The sequence below is a fragment of the Ursus arctos genome, unplaced genomic scaffold (assembly GCF_023065955.2).
Source record: "Ursus arctos isolate Adak ecotype North America unplaced genomic scaffold, UrsArc2.0 scaffold_23, whole genome shotgun sequence".
In the NCBI taxonomy this organism is placed as follows: domain Eukaryota; kingdom Metazoa; phylum Chordata; class Mammalia; order Carnivora; family Ursidae; genus Ursus; species Ursus arctos.
Window position 1 is genome coordinate 17,634,927 of NW_026622908.1, and position 21,322 is coordinate 17,656,248.

A 21,322-nucleotide genomic window follows, 5' to 3' on the forward strand; every position below is an offset into this window, starting at 1 on the left:
TAACGATTGTAATACAATATTTTGAAGGAAATTAGATTTGAATAAAATCGAAGTAAACAGCATTTACACATGAGAACAGAGATTATCTATGAATTGATTAATCATGTTTAACCTGGTTACATGGCATAACCCAGAATTCACTAGGTACTATCCCAAAAGTGGTTTTAGGCCAGTCCCCACGAGGTAACAAATTGAAGAATCTACGCCTAGTGAATACATTCCCTAAAAATGCTGCTTCATTACCATTCCATTATTCACACTGATGATTTTCATCTGGTACTAAGAACATTGCAAATTTTTTATCACTAAATCTTTAGCTAATGATTTATCTCAGGAAAGATGCATAGACTATGTACAAATGATTGCATCTTCAACAATATATTAAATCACCTTGACATACTTCCCTTCCTCCTCTCTCTTATATCTTTTTTGGTGGAAGTTTCAACGATCAGGTAACAGCCTGCTGATAAATTAATGGCTGCAGCTGGTTTTATAGCCCAAATCTTCCAGTGGTACAAATAGATGGAATATAGATCTCTGATAATGTAATTAGAGCTGCCACTGTATTATATTGGAAATATTATTGAATTGGGAATTAGAAACTGAGATTGTAGTTCTGTTTTATTATTAACAATATATGAAGATGTTTAATTTATCTTGTTGAGTTTTAATTTCCTTATTTGTCAATAAGGAATTGAAAGAGGGGTCTTTAATGTGCCTTCTGCTAATAAGCCTCCTGTTAATAAGTCGTGTCTGCCCTACCATAAACAGGAAGCGCCTGTATTTGCTTTGTTAACTGATGTTTCAAATATACATTATCCTTCTCACACCCATGATATATATTGTTTTCTTCATTAGATACGAAACTACTGTATAAACTACTCAAAAGTTTTAAGAGGAGATAACTAATGATAAACATCCCCCCAAAAGTAACTAACTCTAAAAATTAAGACTATGTAGGCAGAGCACAAAGATTAACATATTAAAACTCTACAAATGTGGAAAATCCAAATCAACTGAATATTAATTGTGGATTTAAGATTTTAGTTGTGTTTTAAAGAAGGCTGATAAATAACACTCTATTTGAGGAAACTTATATATAAAAAACATTTTAAAAATTACAGGATTTAAATTATTTTTAAATAAATTATGAAGTACTTTAAATTATAAAGTATGTATCTGCTTTTTTAAGTTTAGAAAAGAGTTCATTTAAAAAATCCAATAAAGCACCAGTTTTTAAAGGACTTTTCATTTTTCATTTGTTAACGAAGAAGAAAATACATGTAGGCAAATGATGTCTAAAATAAAGGTAAAGAGACTAGGGAAGAGTCAAATGAGGAAAACCAGTTAATTCTGATGTGGTTTTGCAAAAGGGAAATTGATATTTTCGAATATTCAAATATTAATTCACTGACATAGTTTTAGAGCATCATTGAATGTCATTGCCCTTTGAAATGTCAATTTACCAATATTCACAGTTCATTAGTTGAATTAATCCTTAACCTTTGGAGGCCTTCTCTTTAGAAGGCACAATTCAACAAAGAAAAATTATCTTCTGGAGAGAGAACAGCCATGAAACTTCAACTACTATGAACCAAAAGACATAAGAACATATGCGAGTACACACACACACACACACACCCCCTTCATATACAAAGTGGACCATCTGAAAAGATAAATGAAAATATTTATGGAAGTTATCTTTGGATAGGAGATTGTGGATAACTTTCACAAGATACTTTATTTTAAAACTTTCTAAAAAATATGAATTATTTTTGAAAAATAATTTATTAACCAATTAACTAACACATAATATATGTAGGAGTCATTTGAGAATTTCATCTGTTTCTTCAACAAATGGACCCTACCACTTGTACCATTAAATATAAAATTTTGCTGTATGTTAGAATCACCTTGGGAGCTTTAAAACAATCCAATTATCCAGGCTGCACTCTATACCAATAAAACTAGAAGTTCTGAGAATCAGATTTAGACATGAGTATTTTTGTTAATTTCTTTTTTTAACACTTCATGCATTTGCATGTCATCCTTGCACAGGGGCCATGCTAATCTTCTCTGTATCATTCCAATTTTTGTATTTATGCTGCTGAAGTAAGCACGAGACAGTATTTTTAACACAACCCCCACCCAGATGATTCCATTGTTCAGCCAAATCTGAGAACCAGTGATATAGAACATAGATATATGTTATATATAAATTCAAGGACTTTAAATTCTGGAAAAATGACATAAAGATGCAGTTTTCCATTAATAATTGTTCTTGATGGCATCTTAAACTCTTTCTGTGACCTTGTCTTGGTAGACTTCTTAATAGTCTGTCCTTTCTTGATTCATGCCCATTTCCACATTGGTTCACAAAAACTTGTGTCGATTCTGTGAACTACCTGATATTCTTCCTATAAATTCCTTTGTGGCATAAGATACTCAGTTGTTTGAAGCCTATACCCCTACGTGGTATGTTCTTAAGGCATTATAAGTGTAGTAAATAATTTGAACTAGGTAAAAAGAGAAAATAAACCTCTATATAGGTAAAATTAAATTGTATATTTTTATTTTATTTTTTATTTATTTTTTTAAAGCTTTTATTTATTTATTTGACAGAGAGAGAGATAGCCAGCGAGAGAGGGAACACAAGTAGGGGGAGTGGGAGAGGAAGAAGCAGGCTCCCATGGGAAGAGCCTGACGTGGGGCTTGATTCCAGAACTCCAGGATCATGCCCTGAGCCGAAGGCAGACGCTTAACGACTGAGCCACCCGGGCGCCCCTAAATTGCATATTTTTAATGAGAAAAATTGGACCAATACTATCTATAATTAGTAAAATATATACTAATTGTCATGTATATGACAGTATGTTTTACAAGTATTTTCTCACTGGTGTTCTTACCAGTATTATTAGGTAATTCCTATAACTACACTCTTGTCACAAATGAACAAATTGCTATTTAATCAGGCTAAGGGTTTGAAGCCAAGTGGTTTGATTCAGTCTATTCTCTTAACCATAATGCTATGTTTATTAAAGGATTGGGGTTGTTATGATGGTGAAAAGAAAGCAGGGATAAGAGAGAGGTAACTTGAAAGTGATTACGAAGTGGGAGAGTATTGGATTACATAAGCTTTTGTAAAGGCATATTCCTTTGACATGGTTTTAGTATATTACCTCAAACATGTTGTCATGTTTAATTGTTAATAAAACACCTTAAGATTCATTAAGTTGAATCTCTTATCCATGACTGAAAGAATAAGGAGAAACATAAACCTCTGTATATGTGCTAAAAGAATATTATCCATTTCTGCCTGATTAATAAGTTATTCATCCCATCATACAACCATGGAATGAAATTCATGTCAGATGAATGGTGGGATGATACAAATATCTTAAAAGTAGGATCTGCTATTGATGCATCTTTGCATCTGTCATGACACCTAAATATTGGAGAATTTTTTCAGTTTTAAAAAAATTACTGACATTACTAAGTCAGTAGACTCAAAGTTTTTCTATGTATTTATTATTTCCAGATATATTTAATAGAAATCAGCTATATATTTAGAAGATGGAGACACAAAACCAAAAGGAATGAGCCTTTCCCTTAAAGAGTATATTCTCCAAAATGAGTTTTGGGTCCAAATATTGAAAAGAGTAGGGACAGTATTATTCTAGTTCAGGTAACTATTGAGATAATTAATAACACTCATCTTACTTCCATTGTTCAGCCAAGAAAACTGTCAAATTTCCATCTCCATTCCTGACCTTTTCCCCCAAATCTCAGAATCTTATATCCAACTGCTTAACTGGCATGTACATGTGGATGTTTAAATCTAACAACAACAAAACCAAACTAGTAGTTTCTGAACTTAAACCTCCTCTATTCATACTTCTCCTAGCTCAGTAAATGGCAACTTCATTCTTCTACAGGCAAAGCCAAAGTAGCTTGGAATTATCCTTCCCTCTTTTTTTTTTTTTTCTTTCTTGTACACCTCAAACCAAAGTCTGTCAGCAAAACCTGTCAGCTTAATCTTCCAAATTTATGTAAATTCTGACCCCTTTGGTCACCACCCTCCTTGTAACTACCTTAGCAATATATGACTAGCCCCAAGCTAACACCATACTTCACAGAGAAAGGCTGAAACCTTTTCTTTTAAGATCAGGTACAGTCAAAAGTGCCCACTGTCACCACTCTTATTCAAAATAGTACTGGAAGTCCTACCTAGACCAATCAGGCAACATAAAGAAATAAAAGGCATCCAAATTAAGAAAAGAAATAACAGTGTCTGTATTTCTACGTGACATGATCTTATACTGAAAAAAATCCTACAGCCTCAACCAAAGAACTGTCAGAACTAATCAACAAATTCAATAAAGCTGCAGGATATAATATCAATATACAGAAATCAGTTGTACTTCCAAACACTACAATGAAATATCTGAAAATAAATAAATAGTTTCATTTACAATAGCATCAAAACTATAAAATACTTAGGAATGAATTTAACCAAGGAATTTAACCAAAAGATCTCTATACTAAAAACTTCAACTCTGATGAGGGAAACTGAAGAAGATGCAAAGAAATGTAAAGATATTCTTTGTTTATGGATAAGAAGAATGAATATTGTTAAAATGTCCATACTACCCAAAGCTATCTGTAGATTCAGTGCAATCCCTATCAAAATTACAACAGATTTCGAACTATACTACAAACCTATAACAATCACAATATGATACTGGCAGAAAATTAGACATATAGAAAAGAACAGATTAAAGAGTTCGGAAATAAAACCCTGCTTATGCAGTCACCTAATATTTGGTAAGAGAGCCAGGAATACTCAATGGGAAAAGGAAAGTCTCTTCACCAATTGTTGGGGAAGCTAGATAAACACATGTATAAATATGAAATTGGACCTCTGTTTTACACAATTCACAAAAATTAACTTGAAATGGACCAAAGACTTCAGGTAAACCTGAAAACTCTGAGTAGAAAACGGGGAAAATCTCCTTGTCACAGGTATTGGCCATGATTTTTTGGATATGACACCAAAAAAGACAAGCAACAAAGCAGAAAGAAGTAAACGGGGCTACATCAAGCTAAAAGGATTATGTTCAGCAAAGGAAAGCATCAACAAAATGAAAAGCCAACCTACAGAAGGGGACAAAACATTTGCAAATTGATAAGGAGTTAATATCAAAAAATATAAAGAATTCATACAAAAAAACAAGCAATCTGATTCAAAACGAGCAAAGGAATTGAATAATAGACACACAAATGGCCAAGAGGTAGATGAAAAGATGTTCAACATCATCCATCCTCCGTGAAGTGCCAAGCACAGTGAGATGTCACCTCATACCGTCAGAATGGCTATCATCAAAAAGCAAATAACAAGTGCTGGTAAGGATGTGGGGGGAAAAGGAACCCTAGTGCCCTATTGGGAATATAAATTAGCATAGCCACTATGAAGAACAGTCTGGAGTTTACTCAGAAAATAAAAAAGAAAACTACCTTATGATCCAGCAATCCCACTTCTGGTTATATATCCAAAGGAAACTAAAAACAGGATATCAAAGAGACATCGGCACTCCCGTGTTTTTGCAGCATTGTTTCCAATATATGGAAACAGTCTAAATGCCTGTCCATAGATACATGGATAAAGAAATTGTATGTGTGTGTGTGTTTGTGTGTGTATAAATGATGGATTATATATCATTCCATATTTCATATAATATACATAAAACATAGATGCCATATAATGATATCATACTATGTACTTGATAATTGCTAAGATTTTAAATGTTCTCACCACAAAATAGAAATGGTAATTATATGGTCTGATGGAGTTGTTAGATAACAGTGCAGTGGTAAACATGCTGCAATATGTAAGTGTATCAAATCAAACATAGTACACTTCCGTTGTCTTGCTTTGTGTGTTGATGTTGAGAAGTCTGATGCTACCCTGAATTTGTGTGTTTTTTCTCCAAACTTCATTGAGATAAAATTGACATATAACCTATAACTTTAAAGTCTACTGTAACTTTATCTGTTAGAGCAAGACAACAGTGGAGCAGCATTTTTAAGAACCCCAAGGAACAATATTATGAGACTGTTGTTTTACACTCAGCCAAATGTCCTTCATTTATATTAAGACTACAACAGGGGCGCCTGGGTGGCACAGCGGTTAAGCGTCTGCTTTCGCTCAGGGCGTGATCCCGGCGTTATGGGATCGAGCCCCACATCAGGCTCCTCCGCTGTGAGCCTGCTTCTTCCTCTCCCACTCCCCCTGCTTGTGTTCCCTCTCTTGCTGGCTGTCTCTATCTCTGTTGAATACATAAATAAAATCTTTAAAAAAAAAAAAAAGACTACAACAAAACTGATCTAAACATGCGCAAATGCAAGAAATTTATGGAAAAATTATACCTACAAGTCCTTCATATGGAATCCACTAAAAATAACTTTCATGAAATCAATAGATTTTTAGGGAAATTAGCAAAATTTTTAAGAATTGAATATATTTATTTGTACAGTAAGACCAAAAACAGAGCAAAGATAGCTGGAAGAATAGTATACGAATCTTATATGCTTTGACAGATTAGAAATAACACCACTAAAAGTGGGCAGAAAAGGGAGATAGAAAAGAGAAACCAGAATAAGAATTTGGAATTTTTTATAGGGAAAGGTGAAAGTCTAATGATACAATTAAAAATTGACCAACTGAATAGTAGGTAAAAGGGAACTAAGGAATAATATGAAATTATTGCTTAAAAAAATAGTAGCTAGAACAAAAATATAAGCCTTTCTAAATGCCCCAAAAACAAAGAAAATTAAAAAGCCAACAAAAATAGCAGTGAAACAGCACGGACAAAGATACAGGGTAACTAACTATAACACAACTCACAGTAAGCGTATCATAAAGTTATCTGACAAAAATGAGAGGACCTCCAAATGACTGCCTTATACTTATTTGAAAATGAGTTTCCAATTGGCTCATAAAACAAAGCTGAATCTTAGCTGTATATAAGAGCCTAAAGTAAAATAAAATGATTCAAAAGATAAAATAAAAGAGATGGGCAAATGCAGACCAATACATGAAAGCAAAAAAGGGGGCAACTATCTAGATATTTAAGGTACATTTCAAACAAAAAGCAAATTTGAAATTTGAAATTACACCTTCTAACACTCAAGGTTACAATTCACAATGAAAGTATACGTAAAAGAGCTATGAATATCCATGCACTAAGTAATACAGCAGTTCATACAGGATAAAAGTCACAGAGGAAAATTACAGGACATGAAAGGAAAAATAGATACACTATCCTGAGGAGATTTTAACATACTTTTATCGTTCAAGCCAGTTGAATAAACAAATAAATAAGGCTATAGAGGAAATAACAACATAATCAATAAAGAGGCTCTAAGATAGGTATTTACGAAAATGTATACCTTCGATAAATAGAAAACACACCTGCTTACAAAATGCAGTAACAAATCCATAAAATTTTCGTATATAATGACACAAAGAAAATATTAATAAATTTTATAAAGAAAAAAATGATACCAAAAAATTGTCTGGCCACAACGTAGTAAAACTAGAAAAAATAGCAAAATAAACAGAAATCTTTTCCATTTGGAAATTAAAATGTAAGTCAAAATTTCTAAAATTTTAAATAATGTTAATTAAAATGATGTATTTTAGAATATACAGCAAATAGCAAAAGAAATACTCAGATGAATTATAAAACTTTAAATAAACAGTAAGGAGGAGAAAATTAAAATAAACATCCAAGAAAAACAAAATAAACCAAAGACAAGAATACTAAAGACATGTTAATAACAGAAGTTAACACGTTAAATAACAGAATAATGAGGCAAATGGATAAATTAAAAGTTGTATCTTTGGGAAATAATTTAAAAGAAAAAAGAACAGCAAAAAAAATGACATCATCAAAAATGACTGTTAATACCAACTGCTTTCTTTAAAAAAAAAGGAAATAAGAAAGAATTATTTATTTTTATGAGGAAATACAGTTTATTAATAGTTGAAAAGAAAACATTTAAAAAACAGAATTATGACAGCTAATAAATAATGTATGATAATCTTTCTTTTTAGTAACATTTTGGACATCATATAAAATAGTTAGGCAAAGATCATCAATGGATGCTAATATGAGGTCAAAATTGATGTAGACAGAGTATTTGCATACCACCAAAATATCACCACAGATTATTTTATAATTGCAAAGGAAAAATTTTATTTTTATAATAGAGAAGTTTGGTTGTCACCCCTTTAAAGAAGTGACCAAATTTAGCATCAAGTGAAATTACTTGACAATATGTTCCACCTGATGTTATATGAAGTAAATAACGCTTAAGAAAGGGATAAAGAAAGGGGGGTAATCAGAAGGGGGAATGAAGCATGAGAGACTATGGACTCTGAGAAACAAACTGAGGGCCTCAGAGGGGAGGGGGGTGGGGGAATGGGATAGACTGGTGATGGGTAGTAAGGAGGGCACGTATTGCATGGTGCACTGGGTGTTATATGCAACTAATGAGTCATCGAACTTCACATCAAAAAAATAAATAAATAAAAATAATTTAAAAAAATATTCTCCACAGAAGAAATATTTAATATAAATGTAATCAAACTATTTAAACTTTAAAAAGAAATTCAACAATATACACAGAGAAATATCTAAAATAACCCTGTGTGGGGAAAACAAAAACAAAAACATATCTAAAGGAAAATGCACGGGGTATCTTGAAAAATCATTGCTATTTAAAAATGGGGGAGGAAAATTGTTCTAGATTAAAAGAAATGTGGATATTTCAGTCAAATGTAAAGTGAAAACTTGGTTATCTTGAAAAGGACTTGATAATAATATTTTAAATCATTTTAAATTTCTATAGATATTATAGGTTATTTTGTTTATTGAGGAGTATGTCCTTATTCATGCAACATTTAAGGTTAATTATCATGATGTCTACTTTTTTTTGAAATGGTAACAAGGAGACAGATATCTATATACATATATATGTCTATCAATATCTACCATATCTATATCTACCTATTGAAACAGTGCAAAGCATTAACAAGTTTTGAATGTATCTGTAATAATGGATGTATGTTTTTATTATATTCTTTCACAGTTTGCAAATTTTAATAACTAACAGTTGACAGATAGCCGGCTACTTTTTTAACTGGTCTAAAAAATGCAACGTTTTACCTACTTCTTTATTATCAACTTCAGTCAAAAAAGTTCTTTATCCCTGGGTAGACTTAATTTCTTCAGATGCCACAATTTGAGATGATTACTATGGGAAAATGTATGGTTATGTTAGCAACTCCAAACTAAATTAGAACAGTTAGAAACTTTTTTTTTAAAGAATTCAAAGTGTTCATTGAAAAACCATGCCACGAATCCTGTATCAATAAAATCTGAAAAACCAATTCCCAGCCCCAGGAAATTATATTTTTGAAGCCCTGTACTTGATGTTCACAAAGGCCAGAGGAATGATTCATTACTAATTGAGTGAAGGCGAGGGGAGATGGAGTGAATATTCTTGATTTTCACTTCCCCATGATTTCTATTATCCATGATAGTTGTGTGGAGTCTATCATCTGTGAATTTAAATTAAATTGGTCAAGAAAGTATATTTGGCAGAATAGTTTGATCTGTATGGTGGTTGGGATTGGAGAGCATCCAGCTAACCATAATTTCTTCTTTCTCAGACAATGGCATTTAATGGTTTGCCATGATGGTATCCATCACTTGGATAATTTATTATTCTCTCTTTTATTTTCCATTCATATTATTCAGAGCTTCTTAATTTTCATTTCCCTTTGAGTTCTGTGATCCTGGCTCACCAGTGCTACATTGGATGTGGGATAACCCTAGCAATATTGTGTGCTAAATGTTACTAGTATTCACCAAAACTTTCCTCTCCTTTCTGGGCACAGGACTGCTCTTAAATTTCCTGTAGTTAAGGAGAGTCATGTGACTAGATCTGGACAATAAAATGAGAGCAGTGGAAAGTGCTGTGAGATTTTCCTAACCTGAAACAGTGAAAAATCACTGAGAGAAACTCCAGCAACTCTCCACTTGCTTCACTGAGCAAGATCAGCCAGGATCCCTGAATGTCCATGTGGGAAATAGGGCCACTTCCATTGTATATTAATACAAACTAAGCCTTTTTACTTTTAGGTACTGAGATGCAGGAATGAGTTTGTTAACACAGCATAAACTAGCCTATCCTAATACACATGGCTTCTTCCTTCCCCTATGAGTGAGGGGTTTTGCTTGGTTGCTACAGTGCCTACTGACACTGCCATTTAATTCAGGATTGTTAGGTCTGTGACACTAGCTCAGTAGGAAATCTTAGCATCACCTTTACATTTGTTTTAGCTAGAGAATCACACTTCACAGATTATTGGACCAAAACTGTTGTTGCTCCTGAAATGTGTATTTTAGTCACCTCCTAAAGAGTAATGCATCTGGCATGTACCCCCAGAGACACTTACTTTACTCGCTTACCACAGCTACCGATGATATGTGCCTCAAGTAACATTTGTTCTCCCATGTCCCTTTTGGCAAGAATAGGATCTATTGTCCTCTTCCTTTCAGAGAGATCCTACTTCAGTTTTCCTAGTTTAATATGCCTGTTCATTTAGTTCCATTCATTTTCAAATATATCTAGAATTCACATTGTTTACTGGAATTCAGTGCCCTTTTATTTTTCACTTTCCCTTGGTTTTTGGATCAGATGTTTGTTTTTTAAATACTCCTTTAGATTTTGAAACCTGTAGTCTCTCACAGAAAGATATTTGGAATCAAGGAATTCTGTTCATCTCCTGGATTTAGATAACCCTATCCTGGAGGGTTCCCACACCAACTCTAGAATTGGACTGATTAGTTTTCCTTGGATATATTTCCAATTTGTTGTGGCTTTCCATAATATCCTAATTCTGTAACTTCCTTGAGTGTGCCCCCGGAGGGGAGAGACAATTGTTAAATCTCCATCTGTAATAACCATGTTATATAGAATCCCATCTAATATTGCTTTAATAGTTCATGCTAATAATTTGGTCTTCCCTTTTCAAGTCTAAATGCATTTTCTCTTTCTTCTTCATTCTCAGTGTCTATCTATCCTGGACTATAAAGTTCATATTTCCTTTTTATATATCATTAGCTTGGCTTCTAATATCTCAATTTTTAAGGAATTATGTTTTTCCTCTACCTTAGGAAGTTGGTTTTTATTTACTTTCCATCATACGCTGCTTTTACTCTGAAATAAAATTAAAGCAAGTTTTCCAAAATCCTCAATATCCTCTATTAAGTCCTGGGAAAATATGATTCCCAGAGACAGCCTTGTAGGCACAAGCTTTTTTGACTATCTACTTTGGGTATTTAATAATTTCATTGAGTTTCTCTTCACACAGATTAACTTTTACTAAGGGCTTCCTTTCCTCCTTGTCTATTAATTAAATCAATTATATTACCATCTTAGTGCTACACATGCTTGCTAAGTCTGAGTTTCTAGGCACATTTGGTAAAGTTTAACCACCCCCCCACCAATACACACACATGTCACATGAATTCATCAAGCATAAGACCTCTCACAGCTCTCCCATGTAGCTCTAAAGGCTTCTCAAAACATTAGATAGGAAAAACAAAATCTGGATCAACTAATCTAGAAAGACCTACTTAAGTTTTACATTAAATAGTTTGAGCTAGAAGCTCATACTAATTCTGTTATCATACATAGAATGTAGCTAGCTCTGCAGCATAACATCTTAGCCTATAGTTCTGTCTGATAAACATTATAAATGCAAGAAAAAAAATCAGTCCATTAATGTCATAACATCTCTTAGATCCAAATGGTTTGCCAATACTCAATGAATTAGTTTCCCCTAACTTCCTTTTTAAGACTCTCCAACAAGGTCAGATTCTACAAAAATAGCATATAATTGAAAGAAGATGAGTAGGCTCCCTAATGAAGACACAGAAGGGGTGTAGCCAACTAATTTCTTTTTTCCATTTCATTAATTTCAGATTTTATTTCTAACAATTATTTTTACTTAACTCTGGTTTATAATGCTGTCATTTTCTAGTTTCTTAAGAAAGCATTAAAGTCACTTATTTTTAGACTTTCATATTTAATAATGCAGGCATTTACAGCTATAAAGTTTCTTGGATGACAAATTTCACCTTTTCATATGACTTTTTTTATGAAGTATGCCCTTTTCATTAGTTTCAAGGTAGTTTATAATTTGTTTTGATTTTATCTTTGACTCAAAGACATTTAAGAGTGTGTTTCTTATATTCTAAATAGTAACTGTTTTTGTTACAATTTTATTATTTTCCATTTTATTAAGATCAGAAACTGTGGCCTGCACAATCTGCTTTTTAACACTTTCTGCATGTTATTGGTGAGCAGTACATGATCAATTTTTACAAATGTTTCAAGTTATACCTACTCATCAAAATATGTAAAATAAATACAATTTTTACCTATTTTTTATTAGATCTATGTGTTCTTAAGGGGATTTAAAACCTGTATCATAATGTTAATTTTATCAATTTCTTCTTGACTTCCATTAGTTTTGTATTATAGAGTTAGTTGCTATGTTGTTTGATATATACATTAATAAGAGTATAATCCCTCCCTAGTAAATTATGGCTATATTATGCGGCAATCCTCTTTATTCATCCCTTGTTACTTTTTATGCTGTTAAACTCAGATTTTTAACTAAACTTATGTTGATTTTTCTGTTTATATTTTTGTTTGGATTTGGGGGTCTCTTTTAGCAGACCATTGTGTAATCAAATGTGGCTTTATATTAAGTCGTTGTTTTGTTTTGTTTTAACAGTTGAAGTAAGCTTTGGGGGATAGCATATAATGGTGTTTTTTTGATCTGCGTGTTTATTTTTTAACTCATTCAACAGTCTCCCACTTATGATAGGAGAATTTTCTCCAATCACATTTACTGTATAAATAAACACATTTCAGTTTATTTCTTCCACCTTAAATTATATTTATTATGCATTTCATTTTGTTGTTTTCTTTTTTCCAATTCTCCTTAATTTTTCTGGTCAGAATAAGTTACTGTTGATCCTCCTCTTTGCCCTAGTCAATGCAGAAATTTTATTACACTTTTTTCATTCTACTATTGTTTACCCACTGTTCCCACATTTGATAATCTCACATGTAGTTCTATTCTATTACAGAAAAAAATATCTCAATCATTTCATTGAACTAAGTACTCTCGAAATCTGCACTGCCCTGTCCCCAAAATGAAACTTTTAAAACAACTTTCTCACCTTTTCACACCTTTCACAGTGAGATTTTTAGATGCTTTTCTTTTACCTCATCTCCCTAACCTCAGTCCCAAATTCCTAGAACATGCTAGTAACTTTTCTCTTAGGCTATTGTGAGAATTTGCCTACAGTATGGTCTGCTATGTTAAGATAGCTTATTTAATGCCTAAATTACATAGCCACAGTTATTCTTCAGCATTTTTATATTTAGCTGTACATTATAAGATTTAGTCTCATCACTGTTTTCTCTCCTTTTTAGACTCCTCTTATCTAGAGATCACTGTTTTAATTTTTTTTTCTTTTACTAGAGGTTTATCTCAAGGAAAATTCAGATTGGAAATGTTAGTGATACATTCTCTCATTTTTGCAGAACCTCAAATGTCTTTCAATCACTCTAATAGATAAATTATAGGCTGGCTTAATAGAGTATTCTTGGCTTTTATCCTTCCTGCTATGTAGTCTGCAGGTGTTATTACAATGTCATTAACTTCCAAGGTTGTAGAAGAGAATGCTGTAATTGACCTGATTACTTTTATTTATGAAGAAACCTGTTCTCTAAGTCTTACTTTTATTTATGAAGAAACCTGTTCTCTAGGTCTGGAAAAGTATATACATAAAAAAAAAAATCTTACCCTTGGAATTTAATGATGTTATCAGAATATGCCCAGGCAAGGACATTTTTAATCAGTGATTCCAGAAAGTTAGTGATTACTTATAGTCTAAAGCCTCAAGTCTTTCTCAAGGGAAGAAAATTTTCTTTATTACTGGTTTATTTTTTTCCCTGTCTTTCATCCATTCATGTTTCCCATCTAAAATACATCTGCAAGGACTTCTGAACTTATCCTCCTGCCCCATATCTTTATTTCCATTTTTTTCTGTAGTTTGACTCTCTATTTCGACTTTTTTTAAATATGTGATTTTCTAGGAGGCTAATTTTGGTCTCATCAGTGTCCATAATTCTTAGTGTATTTGCTGACTCTTTTAGTTTTAATATTATTTAATTTACAAAATGGTTTAGTTTCAAATCAACTCTTATTAAATGAGTATATTATTAGATTGCTGTTTATTTCCTTAATGTGTTGCCTGTGTTCTGTATTATGTCTGATTTTCTAGGAGCACACCATTTTCTACTTTTTACTACTTCTTCCCCTTGCAAGTAATATTACTTTTTTTGACCACTCCCTGAGACTTACAGTTTCTGGGATAAATTACAGAATAAAAGTTCCATAAATTGTAAGAGATAAAACATATCTAACCTTCTGCATTACAGGTCCACAGTCTCTACTGAGGCACCAGGAGAATGCTACACATCTCTCACATTTGTCTCAGCCCAGTAAGTCAAAGATCACCTGTAGAAACCGATAGGTCTGCAAAGCCAGGTTCATTGCTTTTTGCAATGAGGAATGCCACACGCAAAAAGAACTGTCAGGTTTCTGACCAAACAAAAGAAAAGCTAGAATGATTATAGAATTTGGCAGAAAAAGTTACAGTGACATTTAAAGGAAGCAGAGTTTTTTGTTACAAGCAAAGATGGCCTGTATGTAAAGAGGTCAACATCAATGAATAAGGGAACCTGTAGGGTCTTCTGAGAACAGTCACTGAAGCCAGACTTGCCCTTCCCATCTGGATACACGAATCTCCTCAGGCCTCCTCTTCTCAGTAATTTTCATATTCTGATCTTTGTACTCACTGCTGCTTCCCAAGCTCTGTCAGGGTTTTTCTTTTTTTTTTTCTTCCTGGACCTAAAATACCCTGAGGACCCTTTTTCTACCTTCAGGCCTGGCTTTCCTGCTGGCCTTAGCAGCTGCTCAACGCAGAAAAGATAGTTATTAAGTGGTTTTGCATTGGCCGGAGAGGGAATCTTAAAGAAAGTCAAGCTACCATCTTCCTAGAATCTCCTGTCAGCTCCCGGTTTAACTGCCTGCCCTCTGATATGTGATATGATCTATACATGGTTTTTAATTATTCCTCACCAGAAAGCCAATTGAGCAACAATATCTTTCTTATTTTACAGATGACAAACAGGAGTTTGAAGACGTTCAGCAATTTTCACCAAATTTTACAGACAATAAATGCTGAACTTGGACCCAGGTCATGGACCTGGATACTTCAGTATCCTCATGAATACGTGTTCTGTAGCTGGGTTTAAATCTAACAGAGACACTATCTTAAGATGGAAGTAGAGCCTAAGGAAGTTCTTAGCACTGATATCCATCCTTGCATACATGTGCTCTTGGTAACAATCACCTCATTGAGTGATTAGAGCCTACGCTTTAGCTTTAACAGTAAGAAGAAAGATGCTGTCTCTTCCTCCTCTGGCTACTTTTAAGGCCTACTTACCATAAGCATTGGGAAGGTATTGTTAGGAGACTGATTAAATACTTGGGAAATACTTCTCAAGAAACATAGGAAAATCTGAACTCCAAGGCCTTCGAGTAGATCATTCTACATTGTAGAAAACCTGGAAATGGATACTTAGAAGATGCGTGGGAAAGTTTTACTAGAAAGAACCCAAAGATTCACTCCCCTATTTTCTGCTGTGAAGCACTTGTAGTTCACCTTAGTTTTGTCTCAGAAATACCCTACAGCATGCAGCAGCCTTTGGTGTGTTATTAAAGAAGCAAATGCTTTGATGATCTTCTCATGGGCCCAGGGATTGCATCTCTGCCAGTCAACTTTCCCACATCCCTTGCCAACCATCCCCAGCAGAAGCTGCTGCTATGGCATGGGTTTGGCCTTGTGGTTTTGTTTCTGTTTTGTTTTTTTTTTTTAAACCAGCTCATTCTACAATATACCCAGAATATGAAAAATGGTCCATGATGAACACCATAGAAATGTTTATTAGATAGTAACTAAGAAAATTAAAGCATTACCAAAAAAAAAAAAAAAAAAGTTTAGGCATTACCTTGAAAAAATGCTTTAGTGAATGTTTATGCATCTGTATAAAAGCAAAATGTTTTCCTAAAATCTTTACCAATGCTTTACTCTTGGAATAATTAATATAGGCTAGATATTTTCCATTTGCTCCTCTGGATCAGTCTCCATCCACCCTTCTTCATCCTGCTCTGTCCCTCAAGATACTGACTTCTTTTCTTCTGTTGATTTTATAAGAAGACTCAGCTCATCAGTGTCCATGAGTTGGTTGAGTCATATGAAGAGAAGTCAGTGAATGGAGAGGACAAGAAAGGAGGCTGAAAGCCAGTAAGGTTGGAGTATTTATTCTCTCTGTTCCCTTCTTTCTAAGCACCACAAGTTGGATTTTTCCTTTTATCAAAGGCTCAGCTCCTGTTTGGTAGCACATTTCGTACAGCTACTCACTTTGGGTAGCAGTAACTCTTTCCTTTCCTTCCATGTTCAGATTTGGGGATTGCAATGACTTTCTGCCAGTAATCAGGAAGTTGCTAGTACTGGGGAATTTACTTTTTTTTTTTTTCCGAATCCCTGCTGACAAACCTTTTTAAATAGTTCTCTTATTGAGCTCTGTTGAATAACCCAGGATGGGCTACACCACATGCTTCTTACTGGAACCCTGACCGATAATACAGTGTAAAAAGTGCTCAGTTTCAGATAGTATAATGCAAATAAAGGGAAAATCTAAGGATTAATCATTATCTGAAGTCAAAATACTTAGTCTTAAATCTGATTTCTCCTAGGTTCTAGAGGTTTTAGAAGAGTTCATTGACCTATTTAACATCAGATTTCTCAAGGGTGAAATACTTTCTCATAGGACTATTTTAATGTAAAATATAAATGCAATAAAAATTGGTACAGTGCCTGGAAAACACGGTAGTGAATAAATACAGGTAATGATGGTTTTGAATGGTGTCTACATAACTACACTAGAATTAGGTCTTCTAGAATTCTTGCCTGTATGGCTCTAGTTTAGGGCTGGCTGTAAGAGAAATTTAAATTTGCATGATATTCAGAAGGCAGAAGTAAAGTGGTGTCCATTTTTCTCTGAACACAGATATCAGGCCATGAGCTCATGGAGATGCCATGCATCTTTATTAATCTGCCAGATCACCTTGTTGGTGTGAGGCAGGATCAGGACCTACAGATCCTCCAGCTTCCATTATGTCTCTCTTTCAGTTTTACTGGGTTCTAGGCCAGATGCAAGGGTGCCAATGTGTTTTGCAAGTTGCCCACATCATTAAGGGTGAAAGTATTGAGAGGCAGACGCTAGTTCCAATTAGTTCTCATGGATTCAAATTTGTCCTCACTCTCCCCAATTTTATGTCCAGGTTTTCTTCCCAACAACTGATTTCGTGGATTTGTGGCATCTTTAGCTTCCCGCCAGATACAAAGGCAATTTCCTTAGACTAAAACAAAACAAAACAAAACAAAACAAAACAAAAAAACTAAACAAAAACAAAACACAACTCCCACAATTGTAGATGGTCTAATCCCTATCATAGTCTTTTTTTCCTCATTATACTATTTTATTCTACATTACTCAAAGTGGCTCTGTTCACCTGTTCCACTGATACATTGGTCCTCTTCCCTTCTTCTGCTGTTAGTGACATGAACACAAACATCACTGAGCAAATCACAAAGAATATTAAAAGATGTTAACCAATAAAAATGGGGGACTAGAATAACATAATAAGCACTTTGCATTGTTGGCTCATGAAGTAAAGTTGGGCTATTAAAAGAAAAACAATATTAAAATTTAGAAGTCTTTATTTCAAGAATTAAATCCATCCCTCAACCTTAGCTCCAGATTTCAAGAGCAGATTGGAGTTCATCTTTTTGGCTTTTTCTCCATTCTACAAGCACAATATAGAAGCTTTGTTCAGTGTTTGGGAAAGGAGATATGGAGACAATTACTGATTATTAATTTTCACTGAGGTTACTGAACAAACCCTATGATTTTTTTTCTTCTCCTGAGATTCCTGTCATTGTCTAGTCAAGTTTAACTTCCAAGGCTTTGCTCCCAGATAAAATTTCATGCTCATTTAGCACATGATACCTTTAGAGCTGACAGAGGTGATCCACCTGCAACAGCCCAGCAACCCTATGGTTGGTCCCAGAAAGTTACAGAAATAGTTTTCTTTGTCTCCTGGATTCTCTATGGGTCATTTAGTAGCAACAGTTTCTCTTTATTCTTTTCCTTTTTGAATGGTGCTTTTGTGAGCTGGAGTCTTGATGTAGCTGTCACAAACCTTCTACTTCAGAGGTTAAACTACAAGATCTAATGAGGCGAAATTATTTTTAGCTTAGCCTCTGGCACTATAAATTCCAGAAAATTTTTGAATTAAGCTCTATGACTTCATAGGAAAAAATAGCAGGCTGCCAAACTGTCTAAGTCTCTCTCCCTCTCCCTCCTTCTAAGGAAAATCTAGCTAGGTGATTTTTTTTAAATAGTATTTTAAATACCTTTTGGTAGCAACTGCATGGCAGTTTAATTCAACAAAAATTTTCATATGCTTCTTCTTTAAGGTGTTTGTTTTCTAATTGGAACTTTATCTCTGGCAACTAACATTAGACTAGCAAGGACTTTGCCCAGGATCAATGATATGTGAGCACAGATTCTGTTGTCATCATTTCACAGTGGAAAATAGAATTTACCTGTGAGGTCTAATACTGGGGCTGAAAGAAAAACATATATTATCACTTTATCCTTAAAAGTTGTATTTATCTTGAGGTAGAATTGCATCATAACTCAGAATCAATAAATAAAATAGATGCTGAGTCATACTGGAAAGAAGCCCAAATGTGAATTGGACTTTCTTCTCTACAATATGATATTTCTCCTCTGCAATATGACTTTATCCAAGCCCTAGGCTACTGTCCTCTGAATCCTGGCTCTGGATATTTCATTAATTATTAACAACTTTACTGGATAGGAGGGACTGGAAGAGATGAAAAATTAAAAGTGAAAAAAGGCCTTGTTTGCATGCTGATAATCATGAAAAGAAAATATTTATTGCACAACTACAATCTGTGAGGTAATGGGGAAATGTGGGGATATCATATTTATTCCATACAGGCTGGGAAAAAAGCTACAAATTACAACTGTAAAGTTAATTAGCACTACTTGCTAAAAATGTTACAAGGTGACCTTTGTCCTCAAAAAAATTTAAATATCGCTAGTGGGAACTGATGGGCTTCATGACTGACTGATGGAAACTATCGCTATTCTCTAGTACCACGGAAGGGCACGTGCCAGGCAGAACTCGCAGTGAAGTTGGAAACTCTTCTCTTTGAAGTGGTTATGTTTATTATAAAAACTATGTAACTAAGGGTAGAGGAGTTCTAATAAGAAACAAAATAAGACAATCTCCTGCAAACAAGATAGAGACCTTGGAATCTTAGTTTGAATACTAAAAAGACATGCCCCTATATTATTCCAACTATGGTAAAATCAGACTATCAGTCATGATGTTAAGGTGACATTTATTCCTTTCTATGGCCCAGATACTGTGCATCATCACATTTATCCTCAAATAAGTATTACCACCACCATTTTACAGAACAGGGAAAAGAGGGTTTAAAAGTCTAAGTTCACATAGAAGCGGGTGAAAGAGGGGCACCTGGGTGGCTCAGTCAGTTAAGCATCCGCCTTTGGCTCAGGTCATGATTCTGGCCCCAGGATCAAGCCAGCATATGGGGTTAAGCTAAGTGGGAAGCCTGCTTCTCCCTCTCCTTCTGCTGCTCCCCCTGCTTGTGCTCTCTCACTCTCTTTCTGTTAAATAAATGAATAAAATCTTAAAAAAAAAAAAAAAGTCAGTGAAAGAACTTAGGCTCAAACCTTAAATCAACCTCAGTCCAAGCTTGTGATTTAAATACTAAAGGTAAATAGAATAGCTCAGATAGTAAAACAACTGTGCTACTGTGAACTTAGGTAGTAAGATGGAATTTTATGCAGTCTTAAAATGTGGAATTTGAACTGCGTCTCCAAGGGTGGCAGAAGCTGACTGGGGTTATGGGGTGTTCCTCAAAAATGAACTGCATGAATAAAGTTATACAGGCAAATAAAGAAGGAGTATTTGGAATCAGTGAGTCACTGGCCTGAATTTTTTAAAAGGTTTGTGGATTAATAACATCCACCATTCATGGACACCATTTATCCATGAAAATTTACTTTTGCAACATTTCCCCAAAATGTTATCTAAATTTGTAAATATATGTTATAGAAAAATATCTTCTTGAATCTATTAAGTTGAAAGCATATGAAAGACAGAAAAATACTTGATAGTTTATTAGAAATTTCTAATTGGGAAATCTAATTATGTCAATGAACCAATATAAATATTGGATAAATGTGAAGTATGCATTATTATTATTATTTTTAAAAATAAAATAAAATCCCCACAATTTAGCTAAAATAGGACTAATTCTCCATTTCAAAATATTTACAATGTCATTTTGGAATGACAAAGTCAGAATGAACTTGGAACCAAATTATACCCTACTTTTTGGTTTATCTAATTTTTTAAAACATTTCTGTCTCCAGCAAAAACTCCTCATGTATGTCAGAGGAGGCATAAAAACAAAAGTTGGAGAAAAATGTCTTTAGGACATTTTGACAGCAGCTGCATTGAGCAAGGACCTCACACTGGAAAAAGAGGAGCAAAAGCATTAACTTTATTAATTACATTTAGCAACATGTATATAGCTGCTATAGGCAAAGTGGGTCTGAAGTAGGCTGAAAGTTTTGAGGTCAAAGGTGAAAGGGCTCAGTGAATCATAACCTCAATGCTTCTGATTCAAAATGGCTGTCAGTATTACTTTTTAACACCAAAAAGACCTAGAGATGAGAATGATGCCATGGTAATATTTCTAGTGGAACTTTGGATCTTTGCACTAACCTTGCACTCTACAAGCCAAATTGTAAAGAAAAAAAAACTCTTCTTTCCTTATATAAATCAACCTTTTTCACATATTAATAACAACTTGTAGTATTCACTTGAGCCAGATAAACATTAGCAGAGCCTTCTTTTTCAATGAGTTAGGAGTTGCTGAATATTAAATTTCCTAATAAAAATGTCGGTGATTGT

The 21,322-nt window shown here is 33.9% G+C and overlaps 1 long non-coding RNA gene and 1 other non-coding gene across 2 annotated transcripts in view; both read right to left on the reverse strand.

The window, feature by feature from the left end:
- Positions 1 to 21,322, reverse strand: part of LOC130544666 (uncharacterized) — an 805,127-nt gene that overhangs the window by 181,434 nt on the left and 602,371 nt on the right. The gene's annotated exons all lie outside the window — the stretch shown is intronic.
- On the reverse strand, positions 2,014 to 2,120 carry LOC113265130 (U6 spliceosomal RNA). Its single transcript, XR_003319924.1, has one exon. It is a non-coding gene; the product is annotated as a U6 spliceosomal RNA (small nuclear RNA).